The sequence below is a fragment of the Odocoileus virginianus genome, chromosome 17 (assembly GCF_023699985.2).
Source record: "Odocoileus virginianus isolate 20LAN1187 ecotype Illinois chromosome 17, Ovbor_1.2, whole genome shotgun sequence".
NCBI lineage: Eukaryota > Metazoa > Chordata > Mammalia > Artiodactyla > Cervidae > Odocoileus > Odocoileus virginianus.
In genome coordinates, this window is record NC_069690.1 from 26,266,608 (window position 1) to 26,278,586 (window position 11,979).

General features: G+C 42.0%; 1 non-coding gene across 1 annotated transcript; it reads right to left on the minus strand.

Annotated features, from left to right (window-relative positions):
* Nucleotides 1-11,614: 11,614 nt before the first annotated feature.
* Nucleotides 11,615-11,721, minus strand: LOC139039363 (U6 spliceosomal RNA). The gene has a single exon (XR_011492669.1). It is a non-coding gene; the product is annotated as a U6 spliceosomal RNA (small nuclear RNA).
* Nucleotides 11,722-11,979: the final 258 nt, after the last annotated feature.

The window sequence follows — 11,979 nt, forward strand, 5'->3', positions numbered from 1 at the left end:
TTAATTTAGGAGAATTTTCATCTTTACAACAGTGCATCTCTCAATGTTTGTCATTTCTTTAAATTTATCATTTCTTTGCTTATTCTTTAGTAAAACTTTATAATTTTATTCCTACAGGTCCAGCATATTTCTTACTAAAATTTTCATAGGGATTTAAAAGCTTTTATTGCTACTGTGAATGGAAACTTTTTGTCATTGCATTTACTTCCTTATTCTTAAATATTTAAAATAAGGCATTTATTATATGTGCTATGATAGCATGATATTTGAATTTATCTGGAATTGTCTTTCACATATATTTTTTCTTTTTAATATTTAGTTATTTATTTGACTTCACCAGGTTTTAGTAGTGGCATGCAGAATCTTTTTTTTTTTAGTTGTGGCGTGTAAGATCTAATTCCTTGACCAGGGACCAAACCATCCCCCATCTCACTGGGAGCCAGGAGTCCTAGCCACTTCCCTAGCCATCAGGGAAGTCCCCACTTCTATTTTTCTATCATTTACAAGCATCATTCCCAATCATTAATGATACAGGTGTGTCACTGAATCTAGGGATAAAGTCTTGTTTAAGAAGGTATTGCAGTTTATTTTTGCTGGCTTTCATGTTGTTACGATGCTCCCATTTTTTGTACTGTTTTTATCCTCTCTTCATTTTCTTCAGTGATATCTTGAACCAGGTAAATGCCTGGAAGTCACCTTAAGGAGCTTTAAATTATTATTTGCTAACAGAATTTTTACCGACTGTGACCTCTGATTTCACACAGTTGTCAGCCAACTAGTCTAAGGGTACTATGGTGTTCTGGTCATATATTGTTATGCAACAAACTGTAACTTTGATCTGCTTTTCTGATTTTGTTGTTGCATTGTGTTTAGTCTTGTCTGACTCTTTGAGACCCCATGGACTGTAGCCTGCCAGACTCCTCTGTCCATGGGATTCTCCAGGCAAGAATACTGGAGTATTTGCCATTTCCTCCAGAGGATCTTCCCAAACCAGGATTGAACTCAAGTTTCCTGCACCTCCTGCATTGGCAGATGGAGTCTTTACATTTATTTATTTGGCTGGGTCGGGTCTTAGTTGTGGCACTCATGATCTTCGATCCTTTTTGAGGCATTTCAGGATCTTTAGTGGCGAAATGTGGAATTTTTTTAGTTGTAACATGCACTCATCTCATACACTAGTAAAGTAATGCTCAAAATTCTCCAAGTCAGGCTTCAACAGTATGTGAACCGTGAACTTCCAGATGTTCAAGCAGGATTTAGAAAAGGCAGAGGAACCAAAGATCAAATTGCCAACATCTGTTGCATCATCAAAAAAACAAGAGAGTTCCAGAAAAACATCTACTTCTGCTTTATTGACTATGCTAAAGCCTTTGATTGTGTGGATGATGACAAATTGTGGAAAATTCTTCAAGAGATGGGAATACCAGACCACTTGACCTGCCTCCTGAGAAATCTGTATGCAGGTCAAGAAGCTTACAGTTAGAACTGAACATGGAACAACAGACTGGTTCCAAATCGGGAAAGGAGTACGTCAAGGCTGCATATTGTCACCCTGCTTATTTAACTTATATGCAGAGTACATCATGTGAAATGCCAGGCTGGATGAAGAACAAGCTGGAATGAAGATTGCTGGGAGAAATATCAATAACCTCAGATATGCAGATGACACCACCCTTATGGCAGAAAGGGAAGAACTAAAGAGCCTCTTGATGAAAGTGAAAGAGAAGAGTGAAAAAGTTGGCTTAAAAATATTCAGAAAACTAAGATCATGGCATCTGGTCCCATCATTTCATGGCAAATAGATGGGAAAACAGTGAAAACAGTGCAAAACTATTTTCTTGGGTTCCAAAATCACAGCAGGTGGTGACTATAGCCACGAAATTAAAAGACGCTTGCTCCTTGGAAGAAAAGCTATGATCAACCTAGACAGCATAGTAAAAAGAAGAGACATTACTTTGTCAACAAAGGTCCATCTAGTCAAAGATATAGTTTTTCCTGTGGTCATGTATGGATGTGAGAGTTGGACTATAAAGAAAGTTGAGCACCGAAGAGCTGATGCTTTTGAATTGTGGTTTTGGAGAAGACTCTTGAGAGTCCCTTGGACCACAAGGAGATGCAACCAGTCAACTCCAAGGGAAGTCAGTCCTGAATGTTCATTGGCAGGACTGATGTTGAAGCTGAAACTCCAATACTTTGGCCACCTGATGAGAAGAACTGACTCATTGGAAAAGACCCTGATGCTGGGAAAGATTGAAGGCGGTAGAAGGGGACGACAGAGGATGAGATGGCTGGATGGCATCACCAACTCGATGGACATGAGTTTGAGTAAGTTCCGGGAGTTGGTAATGGACAGGGAAGCCTGGTGTGCTGCAGTCCATGGGGTCGCAGAGTCGGACACGACTGAGTGACTGAACTGACTGACTTTTTCACTTAACGTAATGCTTTCAGGGTTCATCCGTGTTGTAGCATGTATTGGTACTTCATTTCTTTTTATGGATGAAAAATCTTCCATTGTCACCCCTTGATATCCACAGAGAATTGGTTCCAGGACTCCCTTCAAATACTAAAATTCACAGATACTCAAGTTCCTGACATAAAATGGTGTAGTATTTGCATATAATAAAGGTTATATATGTAACATATGCATAAAGTATATCTCTCATATATTTTAAATCAACTCTAGATTATTTATGATACCTAATATATTTAAATGTCATGTAAATAGTTGTAAATACAATGTAAATGTTATGTAAATAGTTACAGTAAAGTTTTGCATTTTGGAACTTTCTGGATCTTTTTTTTGGCTGTGCCCAGGCTTAGTTGCAGCATGCAGGATTTTATTTTTTAGTGGCATGTGGAATATAGTTCCCTGACCAGGGATTGAACTGGGGCCCCCTGCATCGGGAGCACAGAGTCTTAACCACTGGGTCACCAGGAAAGTCCTTTTCTGGAAATTTTTCCCTAAATATTTTCCATCTGCTGTTGGTTGACTCCACAGATGTGATACCAGCAGGAACATAGGGCCAACTTTACCACATTTTTTTATCAGCTCATCAGCAATGAGCACGTGGGCTGTTTCCACTTTGGAACTCTTATGAACAGTAGTGCTATGAATATTTGTGTGTAAGTTTTTGTGTGGATATGTTTTCATTTCTCTTGGGTATATACCTAAGATAGAAACTGCTGGGTCATATAGCAAGTTGGTGTTTAAACTTTTGAGGAATTGCCACAGTGTTCTCAAAGCAGATGCACCATTCTACATTCCCACCAGCAATATGAGAGTTCCAACTTCTCAACAACCCCCTCCACATTTGTTACCTACCTTTCTGATAATAGCAATCCTAGTGGGTGTAATATGATATCTCATTGTGATTTTTGACTTGCATTTCTCTGGTGGCCAACAATGTTGAACATCTTTTCACGTGCTATGGGTCTTTTGTGCATCTTCTTTAGAGAAATATCTATTCAGATCTTTTACTCATTTTGAAATTGGGTTGTTATTTGTCTTTTTATTATTGAGTCATATCATGAAAATTTAAAAAGAACAAATTGCTAATTTCCTGAATCACCCAGAAACTGACTTCTCACTCATTTCCAAACCTGCTTTTGAACCAGACCAGACGTTTTTCCTCAGAATTGCATTTTAGCATTCATGTGATGAGAACGCAAGCAAGTTTAAAAACAGAAGTTTCCTCTGTTCTCAGCTGGAGAAGCAAAGTGGGAAAGGCAAAGACAAGCAGGGTTCCATAGGATAGTTTGAAGAAATGGTACTTAAAAGGTGTCAGTTGGTTCTTAACTTTTAAAACAAGAACTGTGGAAGTCTCAGAGCCTCATCTCAGAGAGCGCCAGGCAGAGAAGGGGACTAGATGAATGGCAGGGTGAGTTGATCTTTGACTCAATTAGGCTGAATCAATCTTGTCATTGAGTTCCCAAGGAAATTCAATTACAGGTCAAGTGCAGGAAGCCCAGTAATTGTGGCTTAAGCAGCAGAAATGACAGGTGATCGATAGCAGCCTGGGGATGAATTTGACTTCAAAGCCCCTGAATCTCTGGTGGGAAGAAAAGGAAGGAGAGTTGGAGAGGGGAAGAGGCTCTCCAAATCGAAGCAACCACTGAGAGGTTTGGTGGATGAGGTGCCAAGACAGTGGATGTGGCACTGCCAAGGCATGCCTGTCCACCCAGGAGTTGACCTGACTGTGGAGACTCTCAGGGCAAGAGACTCATGGTGGCAGGGGGCGGGGTGGGGGCGGTGGTGGTGGTGAGGTGGGTGCTGGGCAGGGGGGTGGGGGTCATCAGACCATGTTGGGAGCCTCCAGCAACAGCGCTTTCAGCTGACTGCGGCTGCAGGCAGCCAGAAACTGTACTACCCAAGTCAGCGTTAGAGGCTGGGGCTGCAAGAACTGGGCTCTGTGGGGAGAGCAAAAGGTGGGATGTGGGACAGGAAACAACTCTGGAGAAAAGAGCATCTCTCTAGAAATCCCCTTTCCCTGCAAAATGAGGTGTAAAAGATTCATAAATCTTTGCTCAGCGGTAAGGAATCCACCTGCCAATGCAGGAGCTGCAGGTTTGATCCTTGGGTCGGGAAGATCCGCTGGAGGAGGAAATGGCCACCCACCCCAGGATTCTCACCTGAGAAATCCCATGGACTGAGGAGCCTGGTGGGCTATGGTCCATGGAGAGTTGAACAATACCTAGAGACTAAACAACTCCTCCCTCTAGTGGTGATACACATATTGCAAGAGGCGCTTCGGGTTGAGTCAAAATCCAGAAGCTATAAAGACTGATATGTTCCACCACCTTAAAAAACAAAACCTCAAAAATACTTGACTTTTTTGTGTGACAAAAAAAAAAATATTTTGCACTAAGTTTTGCAAGATAATACCGTTGAAGGAAGCTGGATAAAGGGTACACAAGATGGCTCTGTATTATTTTTTTTACTGCTGAATCTCTACTATATTTTAACTAAGTGCATCAATCCTTACCTCAAAATAAAAAAATGTAAAATAAAGGACTTCCCTGGTAGTCCATTGGCTAAGAATCTACACTCCCAGTGCAGGGGGCTTGGTTTCCTTCTCTGGTCAGGGAACTAGATCCTGCATGCTGAAACTGGAAGTTCATGTGCCACAGCTAAAAAGATCTCGAGTGCTGCAACTAAGACCCACTGCAGCCAAATAAATAAATAAAAATAAATATTAAAAAAAATATATAAGAAGTAATGAAGCACAGCCTTAAAGGAAAAAAAAAATTTGAAAAGGCTTGGGAGAGGGAGGGGAAAAAAATAAGAAAAGGCTTGAGTCCTTTGGCCCCACCTCTGGCTGGGGACTCACAGTCATGAGTAGATAAAATGGTCAGGAGATAAACAGGAGACTTTTCTGGGACTCCCTGACATGAAGGCCCCATACACTGTGGCTCCAAAGCCTGTTGATGAGTCCTTAGGATCTATCGTTAGATTGGGAGGATATGGGAATGTAATAGCTGATGAAATTAAAGTGAAGGTTTAGATAAAAGTTGTAAGGTTTGAACAGGTTTTATGTGAGGTGGCTTTGCCCCCTTTACCTGGGGCAAATGTACTTGGGGATAGATGTTGTGTCTGATGGGATAAGGTTTCCCTTACTTAGTATCCTGAAACAGAAGGCATTGAATCCTGCCCTTCTGCCATTATGATTGGCCATGCTAAACGAAAACCAATAACTGCCTGGGGCTTCCCAGGTAGCGCTAGTAGTAAAGAACCTGCCCACCAGTGCAGGAGACATTAGTTTGATCCCTGGGTCAAGAAGATTCCCTGGAGGAGGGCATGGCAACCCTCTCCAGTATTCTTGCCAGGAAAGTCCCATGGACCAGAGGAGCCTGGTTGCACAGAGTCAGACATGACTGGAGCAACCTAGCATGCATGCAACTTTGCCTGAGTCCACAGAGGCTATTAATTTAAACAGTGTGGACTACCTGGTGGACAGAAGGAGATGACTACTTTAAAGCTCTGTTAGAAGCTATAGTCCTGATGTGGACAGGTCATCTGTACAATACCCTCGTGTACAGTGCAAACTTGGGCTATGGCAAATTACCACCCAACAATGACCACTGGGATTTTGGATCAGAAAATTTCCATTTACTAGCTTGCTATTGGACCTTAGTGGAAACTATGCCTATGACTAAAGGATACAAAATAATCTTGAACCTTAAATACTTATAATATCTTGGGTGATGTCCACTTTCAACCTCTGTCCATGTCATCTGGGTTAGGCTGTCTCTCCCCTTAGCCCCTTGTGACCCAGGCCTCACCAATCCCCCCTGTGGCCAGATGACTGAGATGGGCTCAGAACTAACTGGACACTTAACCAGATCAAGCCAACCTGAATAGGGACTCAATTCTCAGACTTTTGTTGAAGACGTTAGGTAAATGAGCTCTTTGTTTGCTGGAATAAGCCTGGGGGGATAGGAGAACTGCTCCAACCAATTTGCCCCTAAAAGAGGACGGCTTTTTTGGACAATACAGCCAGTCATAGAGGCGGGAGAGCAAAGTCTGAGGCTGGAATGTTTACACCTGAATCCAGCTATGCCTGAAGTAAACCCTATTCTTCAAGTTTTCAGTTACAAGAACCCGTTAAATCTGTCTGCCTTACCCTGTTTGTCCTCTGGGGCCCTCACAGAATCAAGGAGAATCATATTTTAAGAGGACACACGACAGACACAAAGAAACATTTCTCTTAAAAAAACAAAAAACAGAAACAAACAAAAAAGGAACTTCAGACATGGCCTACAGCTCCCCCTAGTGGAAAACATTGCTTTTCAGCCTCTGGATAACATGCCACCAGGTTTCCCAAACGTCTGGGTATATCAAGATTAATTTAGAACATCTTTCCTAGTCCAAAATATGTAATTTCTGCTATTTATAATCCTGATCACAGCTCTGTACAATAATATTTTCTAGTCCAGAACTATAATCCTGAATGAAACACGTCCCAAAATCATGCAGTGAAGTGAATTTAGAATGTGCTAGACCACTGGGTTTAGTGCCTCAGTCGTATCCAACTCTTTGTGGCCCCATGGACTGTAGCTCACCAGATTTCTCTGTCTATGGAATTTTCCAGGCAAGAATACTGAAGTGGATTGCCAATTCTTATCCCAGAGGATCTTCGCAACCCAAGGATTGAGCTCCCGTCTCCAGCTCCTGATAGACCATTACAAATCATATTTTATAGCTATCAAAAAAGAGAAAAATAAGAAAGACCAAAAAATATAGTTTCATAGAATTTTAATATCCAGATAAAGATAATTTTCTTGGCTTTTGGTTTCAAGAACTGTCTCACACTGCCCACACCTCTTTTTTCCTCCACCTCCCATGAAAATGACCAGAGAGAAATACAACAAAACAAAACAAAAAACTGTCCCAACAAGCAAAAAAACTGGAGAGAATGCCATGAACCGAACTGAATATTTGAGAGATTTGGGGTCCACTGCTGAGGCTAGAGCAGGAGAGGCTGGGGAGAGGGAGGCGGTGCTCCGCCTTGGCTCCACCGGGCGGTGGGCAGAGTAGCCCCCGAGGGCCGGGGGTCCGCTGCTCCGGCCCTTGCAGCCCCGCCCCTTATTCTTGGGCCGGGGTGTCTGGTCCTGGCCCCGCAGGGAGATGTGCCCTATGCCTCCCCTCTGCTCACACAGCATCCAGCCGACAGCCCGCGACTGTGCTAAGTAAGGTGGTCCTCAGAGGGGAGAGGGTCCCAAGGAGGAAGCACAAGATGCTATGTGCAAACACGCGGGGAGCCTCTCTTCCGTCCACTTCCACCCGAGTCCAAGTGTGAACAGCCAACGGAGAATCACTCTGAGTGAGAACCCTCAGCATCCTGATAATGGTAGATCAGGAAGGGCAATCTGGACAAGAAGGGTCAGGTCCAGCGGTGCGTACAAGGCAAGAGTGGTGGGTTCAATCCCTGGTTGGGGAACTAAGATCCCACATGCCCCAGCGTGATAAAAAAAAAAAAAAAAAAAAAGCAAAGCAAACTGTCCCCAGTGGAATGAAGGAAATACAAAAGTACTTAAAATGTTCAAATCAATGTCCTCAAAATTATGTATGACAGAATATTGTATTTATAAAAAAAAACCTGGTACACAAAATGTGGTAAATACATGCAATGATATTATTAGCCATAATAAGGAATGAGATTTTGATATATGCTATATCATGGGTGGACGCTGAAAGTATTATGCTAAGTGAAATAAGTCAGATACAGAAGGAAAAATATCATACGATTCTACACATATTAGGTACTAGACTAGACAAGTATGCAGGCACAGAAAGTAGAATGGTGGTTACCAGGGGATAGAGGGAAAGAAGAGGGAAGATTATTGTTTAATGGTACAGAATTTTTGTTGGCGATCATGAAAAAATTTTGATATAGTGGTGAGTTATACAAAATTGTGAGTGTACTTAATGCCACTGAACTATGCACTTAAAAATGGTTACAAAGTAAGTTTTAGGTTGTGTATATTTTACTACAATAAAAAAATACCCTCCCCAAACCAACCTGTTACAGAAGAAGGAGCAATTAGAGAAAAAGTGTTCTTAGAAATGTAGAATCTAAAGGCAAAAATAAAAAAACTCAATAGAAGCAGAAAATAATGGAACAGGCACTGATTTTAAAAACCTGGTCATTTTAGAAGGCCAGTTGAGGAACTCTCTTAGAATATTTTTGAGGACTCTGGCTTTATAATTATTTCCATCCTTAATAAGTCCTGGTTCCAAACAAGTCTGTGGCTCCAATGTGAAAAATCGGGCCTGTCAATGCAAAAGCATAGTGTTCACTCCACAGTGCAAAGAAAACGGCCCTTGTACATCATGGCAAGACTGAGTGGCAAGACTTAGGGCCCCTTGGAAGAGAAAGGAGGGGTGTAGGACCCACCCCAGCTAAGAGAGAGTGTTTAACTTTTTCTCTTAAGAAAGTCAACAGGCCCTGGAGGATATGAAAGAGGAAAAGAAAGAAGAAAAAGTCAGGCCCACATGCTTTTTTTTTTTTTTGGCTGCACCATAAATCTTCCCTGACTAGGGATGGAACCTGTACCCACCCCCTGCATCGGGAGCGCAGGGTCATAACCACTGGACAGTCAGGGAAGTCCCACATGTTCTTGTTTCTCCTTCTTGGTTTGGAAAAGGGGAGGCCTGGCTCGGTGGAACCATCCAGGTGGATGGGGGGCAGGCAGGGCTCATGGAATATACTGGGAGACACCTCAAAGCAGGAGAAGCCTCTTAGGTAGCTGCACCCAAAAGGTATTTAGGAAAAAGTTCAGAAGATGCAGTGCAAGGAGGAGAGAGAGAAGAGCCTTGAGATGCGGTGTGATGTCCAGGACTCCCAGCTCGACACAGTGAGGGGATGCCAATCTGCTGAGAGGCTTCTGAGCCAGCTGAGGCCTTGGGTGGAAGAGAGGAGTCACTGATGGCCATGGGCGTAGAAGGTCAAAAGCTGTGGCTGCTGTGACAGGCCCGAGGCCAGATGGGACCTGTTGTCCCCAGCACACACCACCCGGAGGCTGGCCCAGCTCAGCCTGGATGAGAAACCAGTTGGGGACAGCACAAGGGTAGCCCCCATCTGCCACCATGCCCGGATGCCACCTTGGGAAAAGCAGAGAAGAGGAAGGACAACCCTGCTGAGAAGATGAACTCGGAAATGACTGGATCTTTACTTCAAAGACAGCATCTAATCTGGAGGAGACAGATTCCGCTCTCAGGTTCCCGTCTTTTCAACTGCTGCCGGCATGAGAAAGGAAGGAAGAGCAGTCACAGACACAAAACGCTGGCATTGTGTGTGTATCTGAGTGTGTGTGCAAATTTACAACCCTGCTACACAAACATGAATCAGGGATGAGAACACAGTAAATGGTAAAACACGATGAATAAAGAACAATGGTGAGAGAGGAAATGAGCAAACATGTGGTTAAGTCTTAACTGCTGCTCCAACTTTTTGAGAAACTCAAAGCAACTGATTAGAAAGAGTCATAAAAACAGAAAAGACATTTTTTAAAAAAAGACAGTATTTTTTAAAATCTGAAACTAAAATTCTAGCATCTAGATTCTTTTCAACTTGGATTTGGGGTAGGGGGAAGGGATGATGGCAAATGAAGAGGAAGAAGAGAAGTTTCAAAAGCAAGTCAAATGAAAAACCAAAATAAAATATCACCTCATCTCTGTTAGGATGGCTTTTATAAGAAGAGACAAAGAACAACAAGTGTTGGTAAGGATGTGGAGGTAAGGGAAGCCTTGTGCCCTATTGGTTGGAATATAAATTGGTGCACCTACCACGGAAAACAGTAAGGAGGGTCTTCAAAAAAAGAAAAATAGAATTACCATAAGGTACAATAATTCATTTACAGGTATCTAGCTGAAAGGAATGAAATCACTATCTCAAATGGATATCTGCACCCCTACCTTCAAAGCAGCGTTATTCACAATAACCAAGACAAGGAAGCAACTTAAGTGTCCATCAACAGATAAATGGACAAAGAAGATGTGGTGTATGCATACAGTGGAATATTGTGTGTGTGTGCTAAGTTGTTTCAATAGTGTTCTGATTCTTTGTGACTGTATGGACTGTAGGCCTCTAGACTCCTCTGTCCATGGTATTCTCCACGCAAGAATACTGGGGTGGGTTGCCATGTCTTCCTCCAGGGGATCTTCCTGACCCAGTGATCGAAACCACATCTCTTACATCTCCTACATTGGCAGGCAGGTCCTTTACCTCTAGCGCCATCTGGGAAGCCCATACAATGGAATATTATTCAGACATAAAAAAGAAAGAAATCCTGCCATTTGCAACAACATAGATGAATCTTTAGGGCATTATGATAAGTGAAATAAATCAGATAAGGAAAGACAAATACTTGTATGATCTCATATGTGGAATTTAAAGAAAAACCTTAACTAGGGCAGGAGGTGGGGTAGACAAACAAACCTGAATTTATAGATACAGAGAACAGATTGGTGGTTGCTAGAGGGGAAGGTGGAGAATGGGCAAAATGGGTATGTGTGTGTGTTCAGTTGCTAAGCATGTCCGACTCTTTGCAACCCCACGGACTGCAGCATGCTTCCCTGTCCTTTCCTACCTGCTGGAGTTTGCTCAAATTCATGTCCGTTGAGTCAGTGATGCTATCTAGCCATCTCATCCTCTGCCACCCCCTTCTCCATTTGCCTTCAATCTTTCCCAGAATCAGAGTCTTTTCCAACGAGTTGGACCAATTAGGTAAAGGTGGTCAAAGGTACAAACTTCCAGTTATAAGGTGAATAAGTCCTGGAGGGTATAATGTACAACCTAGTGACTAAAGTTAACAATGCTGTATTGTATATTTGTAAGTTTCTAAGAGAGTAGATCCTAAAAATTCTCATCACAAGAGAAACACTTCATGTGGAAATGGACGTTAACTAAACTTATTGTGCTAATCACTTTTTTTTTTAACTCTTAACAAAATGACCTTTTTATTTGCTACATAAATAGTGGTAAGTCATGGCACTTGATACTTTGTTCAGATATGAAAGAAGGTTTATGAAATCAGTAACTGTCATTTTGAAAAGAGTCTTGTTTCATAAACTCAAGTCAGGCCTGTTCAGCACAGTTTAATACTATCCTCTCAGAAAAATATGGAACGCTTCACAAATTTGCGTGTCATCCTTGTGCAGGGGCCATGCTAATCTTCTCTGTATCATTCCAATTTTAGTATATGTGCTGCTGAAGCGAGCACTGTGGTAATCACTTTTTAATATGTACATATAGCAAATCATTACATTGTACACCTAAAACTAAGACAATTTATGTGTCATTTATATCTTTAAAAAAAAAGAAACAAATGCCAAACCAGTCTATGGTGAGAGGAACAAGGGGCTGCACAGGGTTGGGGGTGGGAGAGAACTGACTGGAAATGGCCACAAGAGAACCTTTTTTAAAAGTCTTTTTAAAAAAAATTAAAGTACAATAGATTAACAATTTTGTGTTAGTTTCT